The sequence below is a fragment of the Artibeus jamaicensis genome, unplaced genomic scaffold (genome assembly GCF_021234435.1).
Source record: "Artibeus jamaicensis isolate MK-2021 breed Jamaican fruit bat unplaced genomic scaffold, CSHL_Jam_final contig_240, whole genome shotgun sequence".
Taxonomy (NCBI): domain Eukaryota; kingdom Metazoa; phylum Chordata; class Mammalia; order Chiroptera; family Phyllostomidae; genus Artibeus; species Artibeus jamaicensis.
Genome location: NW_026521506.1, coordinates 16,824,049 through 16,832,234, shown reverse-complemented (window position 1 = coordinate 16,832,234; position 8,186 = coordinate 16,824,049).

Here is an 8,186-nt window from a genome sequence, read left to right as displayed (position 1 = left end):
TCCCTGATTGGTGGGTGCTGCTGCTGCTGGCGGGCACTTTCTGGTGGCCTGGGTTAGTTACCTTATTTGGCTAGAATTTTAAACCCAATTGTTCCCGGATGTTTGTTCATTACCCTGTTCCAGGAACTGCAGATTTAGGGTTGGGTAATGCCCTAGCTGTAATTTTCCTAGCTGGGTATAACACTCCCCCCTTTTCTGTGGGGAGGTGGTCAAACCATTGACTCATCTTCTTGGGGTAAGATGGTGTAGGGTTGGGATAGGACCATTAGCTTGACAGCATCTATTCTGTCTTTGATGAACGCAAACACTTTGTTTAATATCATGGGTCCTATTGTTAAAATTAATATTACTGTTAGTAAAGGCCCTAGCAAGGGGAGTAAGAGAGGGAGGAAACCATGTAGGATTTGGTACACATACCCATTTGGGCTGGCTGACTCCTGTGGAGGTTCTAGAATAGGCTAGGTAAGCTATAGTGGTCCGTGTATAGGAGGAGGGCATGGCATAGTCAGTACGAGTTCCTCCTCTACACTCACAGGGTGGTCCAAAAAGGGCTGCGTGGAGGTCCTTGGGGCTAGCTTGGAATCCTCCACAGGTTAGGGGCAGAGTTACTACAAGCAGGAAAAGTCTTACTGTTTGAGAAATTTCAGTCTTAGCGGTTGCTCGGGGTCTTTGCTGATCTGCCATGTTCCTTGGTGGTCCTCCGGGGGCTGGGCTGGCTTCATGTGTGATAGGTGAATCCACTAGGGCTTCTCTGCTACTCGTACTGCAGAGAGGGTGCTGAGCAGGACCTGGAAGGGGCCAATCCACCTCGGCTCTAGGCTTCCCTGGTGATGGTTAAGGACCCAGATCCATTGTCCTGGTTCAGGTGGAGCTGGCCATCGGGTTGTCTCAGCTGGAGGCTGGTGGCATAGGACTCGTATCTCCTGTCACACATGTTGCAAAGCCTGGAGGGACTTAAGGAAGTTATGATTTGTGCTGGCTATTTCTTCACTGGAAAGTTTGGGGATAATGGGGACAGGTTGTCCAAACATTATCTCATAAGGGGTCCAGGATCCAGTATAAGGGGTGCATCTCACTCTAAAAAGGGCGAAAGGGGAGTAGCTCTACCCAGTTGTCGCTGGTCTCCTCTTTTAGTTTTATTATGGTTTCCTTTAGAGTTCTATTCATCCTTTCTACTTGGCCTGAGCTCTGAGGCCTATAAATACAATGGAGCTTCCATTCTATCTTTAACCTAGTGGCTAGCTCTTGAGATACCTTCGAAACGAAAGCTGGGCCATTGTCTGATCCCATGGCTAATGGAAGTCTGTATCTGGGGATAATTTCTCTCAGTAAGAGTTTGCACACAGTGGAGGCGGTTTCCCCTTTTGTGGGGAAAGCCTCCACCCATCCTGAATAGGTGTCTACTAGTACTAAGAGATACTTATACCCAGATTTTCCTCTTACCATTTCTGTAAAATCTATTTCCCATAGCTCACCTGGGCTTTTTCCTCTATATCTAACTAAGGGGGAATTTCTTGTTCTGTGCATTGACCTTAGCACAGATCTGACACCTAGTAGTAACTGAATGAACGATTTCTCTTATCTTTGATCCTGAGTAATATTTTCTTATCAATTGTTCTAATCGAGTCTGACCTAAATGGGTGCTAGAATGGAGATCTTGTACTACCACCCGTAGTACCCCTAGAGGTAGATGGATCTTGGAGTCAGGTAGTATTATCCATCCAGCAGAGTCCTTAACCCCTCCAGCTTGAAGGCCTGCTTGCTCCTCGTCAGGGGTGTATCTGGGTTTGGATGGTAGCTCTGGCTTGGGCACTATTGGAAGCACCTTCTCTGTCTTGACGGCAGCTTCCCGAGCTGCCGCATCAGCTAGGTTGTTTCCTCGATTGATGGAGGACTCACCTTTCTGATGCCCTTTGCAGTGGATAATTGCTACCTTGCTAGGTAGCCAAATGGAGTCTAGCAAGTCCAGGATCTCTTGTTTATTCTTAATTTCTTTACCTCCAGAAGTGAGGAGGCCCCTCTCCTTGTAGATGGCTCCGTGGACGTGCGCGGTGGCGAAGGTATACCGGCTGTCGGTATAGATGTTGACCGTTTTCCCTTTTGCCAGTCTGAGGGCCTCAGTGAGGCCAATTAGCTCTGCTCGCTGAGCTGATGTCCCTGCCGGCAAAGCCTTTTGCCAGACTATTTCTTCCTCGGTGGTTACTGAGGCCCCTGCTATCCTCTCACCATTTAGGACATAGCTGCTTCCATCGGTAAAGAGGACTAAGTCAGGCTTTTCATAGGCCTGGTCACGCAGGTCGGGGCGTGAGCCAGTTATAGTCTCTAATACCTGAGAACAGTTATGGACAATCGAGGAGTTGGGTACAGGTAGCAGGGTCGCCGGGTTTAAGGCAGTCGTCTTTAGGAACTGGACAGCTGGAGGATTCAGCAGTTGGGCCTGATATTGAGTTAGCCTCGCATTAGAGAGCCACCTATCTGGGGGAGCCCGCAAAATTTGTTCTAAATAATGCTCTCCAATAACTTGGATATCTTGCCCTAAAGTCAATTTGATAGCTTCCTTGACTAGCAAGGAGGTGGCTGCTAGTGCCCGCAGGCACGCCGGCCAGCCGGAGGCTACAGGGTCTAATTTCCTGGAGAGGTAGGCCACGGGTCTTCTCCAGGGGCCTAATTCTTGACTTAGTACTCCTAGGGCTACCCCCTTCTTCTCGGCTATAAAGAGCTGGAATGGCTTAGTGGCATCTGGGAGAGCAAGAGCGGGGGCAGTAGTTAAGGCCTCCTTTAAGGCCTAGAAGGCCTGTCTTTCCTTGTTAGTCCAAGTAAACGTCTCCTCGCTCCCTCTCCTTATTTCGTGGAGGGGCCTGGCTAGTTCTGCGAATCCTAGGATCCAGAGCCGACAGTATCCTACTGCCCCTAGGAATTCCTGTACTTGCCTTTTCAATGTGGGCTCGGGGATCTGGAGGACTGTTTGGATGCGTTGATCAGAGAGAGCCCTCTGACCTTTACGCAAGTCATACCCTAGGTAACTTACGGTTTGTTGAACAATTTGGGCCTTTTTGGCAGAGACGTGATACCCCATTCCTTCTAGTTCCTGTAGTAGCTCCTTGGTAGCGGCACGGCATTCCTGGTGGTCTGTTGTGGCAATCAGGAGGTCATCTACATGCTGCAGGAGCACGGCGGTAGGATGGCTGGCATGGAAGGGCTGCAAGTCTCGGCCTAGGGCTTCACCAAAAAGGGTAGGTGAGTTTTTGAACCCTTGTGGTAGACGCGTCCAGGTATACTGGCCTAATAGGCCGTTTTCCGGGTCGTTCCACTCAAAGGCAAACATATCCTGACTCTGCAGGGCTGAGGGAATGCAGAAAAAGGCATCCTTTAAGTCTAGTATGGAGTAAAAAGTGTACGTTGGAGGCAACGAACTGAGTAAGGTGTAAGGGTTAGGCACAGTCGGGTGGATAGTTTCTACCCGCGAGTTTACTTCCCTCAGGTCCTGGACAGGGCGGTAATCCTGGGTCCCCAGCTTCTGGACAGGCAGCAAGGGAGTGTTCCACGTAGACTGGCATTCTCGCAGTGAATGCCCGCCGACAGGAGGCGCTTCAGGCGCTGAGCAATACCCTGCTTAGCGCGCGCTGGCACTGGGTATTGTCGGACCCGAATGGGGGTAGCTGTGGCCTTCAGCTGGACTACTACTGGTGACTGATGAACAGCTAGTCCCGGGGGATTGGTCTCCACCCAGACCCCCAGAACCTCAGCTAGTAAGTCCTCAGGGACCCCGCCCTCTGCCTTACCTTCCTGGAGGGGGGCAAGTAGGTATTCTTCCGACAAGGGCACAGTGACTTCTAGCCTCATTCCTTCTTGAGAGGCCTCATTACTCTCCTGCTCCGAATCTCGCCTAAAGGTGATGGTGGCCTGTAGCTTCTGCAACAAGTCTCTCCCGAGCGGATACGGACAGTCTGGAATTACTAGGAATGAGTGCGTGATGGTGCCCAACCCTAAATCGGTTACTCAAGCTGTGGTCCAAGGGTATGCCTCCTCCTTGCCTGTTGCCCCTACAATTTTTGTAGTTGCCTTCTGGAGTTGTCCTTTGGGTTGCTTTAAAACTGAAAAGGTGGCTCCCGTGTCTATTAGGAAATTGACAGGTTTCCCTTCGACCTGTAGGGTGACCACGGGCTCCTGGGAGCCAACTGGGATGGAGCCCCGGCCCTGTCAGTCTAGAGTCTGGAGAAGGACAGGAGCCCCCGTCCTTTGCTGAGCTACCTTGGCTTGCAACTCTGGGCACTCACGCTTCCAATGTCCATTCTTCTTTCAGAAAGCGCACTGGTTCTTGCCTATTGGCGCCCGTTGCTGTCCTAGTCCTGACTCCGTTTTCCCTGCACCCTTCGGGGCTGGGTTCTGGGCGGCAATTAAGATCTTGGCTACTTCCTTTGCCCTACCAATCTCAGGATCATCCCTATTGATGAAAACCTTTTGTGCTATCTCTAATAATTTGCTAATATTCTCCCTTTCGAATCCTTCTATTTTCTGTAACTTCTTCCTAATATCTGAAGCTGCCTGAGTTACAAAGGCTATATTGAGTAGTCTCCTGTTCTCAGGTGCCTGAGGGTCTAGTGGGGTATAAACCCTGTAGGCTTCAATAAGCCTCTCTAGGAAGGCGGCTGGTGATTCCTCCCTACCTTGGATTACTTCACTAACTTTACTAAAATTAGTAGGCTTCTTAGCTGCTGCCTTGAGCCCCCGTAGTAGAGCCCGGCGATACTGGAGTAGCGCCTCCCTTCCCCCACTCGAATTAGGATTCCAATCTGGGGGTTGACTGGGAAGGACATCCTCTACCTCCCTCCTCCCTTCTTCGGTACCCATCTCTTCTCCCGTCACAGCCTTGGCTGCTTCTCTCATAATTCGGTCCCTTTCCTCAGAGGTGAAAAGGGTCTGGAGTATCTGCTGGCAGTCATCCCAGGTTGGCTGGTGGGTCCTGAAAATGGTTTCTAAAAGGGAAATGAGGCCTTGGGGTTTTTCAGAAAAAGGAGGATTCTGGAGTTTCCAATTATACAGGTCACTGGTTGAAAAAGGAACATAGACTAGTCGAGGTGGTGCCTGTGCTGGTGCATCTGGGCCAGGCGGCACCTCACGGAGAGGCAGAATGGCGGCGCCTCCCTGCTGAGCCAACCCTTATGGTGTCCCGCCCCTGGTATGGGGCGGGCTCCTGAGGTCACCTCCCATGGTGGAATCTGGTTGCGGAGGATTGTAGGGTGGCACCGCAGTAGGCTTGATCAAGGGGTACTCCGGGGCTTCAGAGGGAACTGGGTATAAACGAGGCTTTTCCTTAGCTGAACCCGGGACCGGGGCTCACTGTCCCCTCGGGCGGCAGGCTCTACTACCCCCCCTCGCCGCAACACAGACACTGCGCTGCATCCTCCTCTGGTCAGGCTGGCATGGCCGGATGTAACCTGGACGCTCAGTGGCTATGTCCACCCAAACGTCGATGTATACCATCTGGTCCGGATGAGGTACCTGGTATACTACTCTCTGTACTGCATATAAGATGGGAAGATCGAAGGTCCCCTCAGTGGGCCACCCTACGTTGAAGGTGGGCCATTCTAGTTCACTGAAGGTTCGCAGTACCTCAGGGTCGGGCGGCGGGCCCCCATAACCCCGGGAGCGCTTCTGAAAATCAGAAAAATTATTTAGGAGGCATTCAAGCGCGGTCTTGGGCGTAGATCCTCCCTGTCCCATCTTGGAATTGCGGCGGGAGACCTCGGTGATCTCCCAGAGTCCTAGGGCTACTAAAAGAGTTGTTAAGCCTAGAGGGAACACATATAATTTTAGACACAATTTCTGGACAAACAACAAAAGGCGCCCACACAGACACAAATCCTTTCACGCAACCACAATATCGCTGTGCAACGCGGCACGAAAACCGAAACCAATTGCGACCCAGTCGCGGGAGCCTAGCTCCGATTCCCGAGAGCGTCCTCTCCTTGGGAATCCCCCGTGGGTCTGCCGGTAGCGTCCACCTACCCCCTCGGGGCTCAAGAGGTCTAGACCGTTTCCAAGATCGGGGTACCCCAGTTCTGCCGAAACTTACCAGGTCCGGCGGTTGATGGTCTTCCGAGTGTATGTAGATCCCGGATGAGCCCCCAAATGTTGTAGACGATCGGTGGGTAAATACACACTTTTGGAGTCCGGAACCGAATTGATAAAAATTTTAATGGCCAAAGATTTTCCTGCGCAGGGGCGAACTTCCCCAACTGTGACCGGAGTCACGTAGCTACTCAGAGCTACAAAATGGAAGTCGCGCCTGGCTTACAGACTACTGGGTATTTATATTTTCTAGCAAGCAAGCAAAGGCATACAGAAGCAGAGGTGGCGGTTAGCTATTGGCTTATTTAAAAACGGCGAGGGTCCCTGATTGGTGGGTGCTGCTGCTGGCGGGCACTTTCTGGCGGGCTGGGTTAGTTACCTTATTTGGCTAGAATTTTAAACCCAATTGTTCCCGGATGTTTGTTCATTACCCTGTTCCAGGAACTGCAGATTTAGGGTTGGGTAATGCCCTAGCTGTAATTTTCCTAGCTGGGTATAACAGAGGGAGAGAAATATTGATGTGTGATTGCCTCTCCTGTGTCCCCTGCTGGGAACTGGGCTGCAACGCAGGCATGTGCTCTGACTGGGAATCGAACTGCGGTTGTTTGGTTCACAGGCCTGCACTCAATCCACTGAGCTACACCAGCCAGGGCCTATGCTCTATTTCTTATATAGCATTTTTCATCTTCAAATAGTCTTTATAATTTATTTATTTGAATTGCTGCTTATTATATATTCCTCCTCAATAAAATGTTAGCTCTACTTAGGCAGGAACTTAGGTGTTTTTGTTCACTGATATATTTATTCTCAGCATCTAAAACTACTGGCACATAAAAGGTACTAGATAAATATTTGCTAAATGAATGAATAGATGAGTGGTCCTCATAACAAGGTTATAAATGCATCTACCCATTTTTCTTCTAATAACTATCTTTTACATTTCAATCTTTGACCTAGAATTTGTCTTAGGTAAGCAGTGTAGTATGAATTCATATTTTTCCCTTTAAATGGCTCTCATGAAAGAGATGCAAATTAAAACCACAATGAGATACCACTTCACACTGGTCATAAAGGCCATCACAACCAAATCAACAAACAACAAGTGCTGGTGAGGTTGTAGAGAAAAGGGAACCCTACTATACTGTTGGTGGGAATGCAGACTGGTGTGACCACTATGAAAAACAGTATGGAATTTCCTCAGAAAACTAAAAATTGAACTACCTTTTGACCTGGCAATTCCACTACTGGGACTATACACTAAGAATCCTGAAACACTAATTCAGAAGATTCTAAGCACCCCAATGTTCATAGCAGCACAATTTACAATTGTCAAGTGCTGGAAGCAACCTAAGTACCCATCAGTAAATGAATGGATCAAACAACAATCGTACATTTACACGATGGAACACTATGCAGCAGAGAGAAAGAAGGAGCTCCTACCCTTTGGGATAGCATGGATGGATCTGGAGAGCATTATGCTAAGTGAAATAAGCCAGGCGATGAAAGATAAATACTATATGATCTTACCTTTAACTGGGACCTAATCAACAATACAAACAAGCAAGCAAAATAGTCCCAGAGACATTAGAATTAAGAACAAACTGATGGTAACCAGAGGGGAGGTGGGAGGGGAGAATGGGGGAAAAGAAGTAAGGGTTGTCAAGGAACATGTATAAAGGACACATGGACAAAGCCAAAGGGGGATAAGATTGAGGGTGGGAGGTGGGGATGGTTGGGGAGAGGGAGAGTGGTGGTAGGAAAATGGAGACAACTGTACTTCAACAACAATAAAAATTTTTTAATGAAAAAAATAAATGCCTCTCTAATTGTCTTGACACAATTTATTGAAAAATCTATCTTTCCCCACCCTCTTCTTTGAAATATTTCTTAAGGCATACTTCGGTTCCTCTTAATCAAGTATTAAGTGTGCTTAAAATACATCATCTCCATTATGGAGAAAGATACAGTAGAATTGTATCTTCCTTCATTCAGCCAGTTCCTATATAGATATCAGAATCATATCTTATTGAAATATTTTTATTCCTTGCTTGTTGTAGCTAAAGCTATCTTCTGGACAGTGGCTACTTAAAAGTGGTTTGGAAAGTCTCCCAATC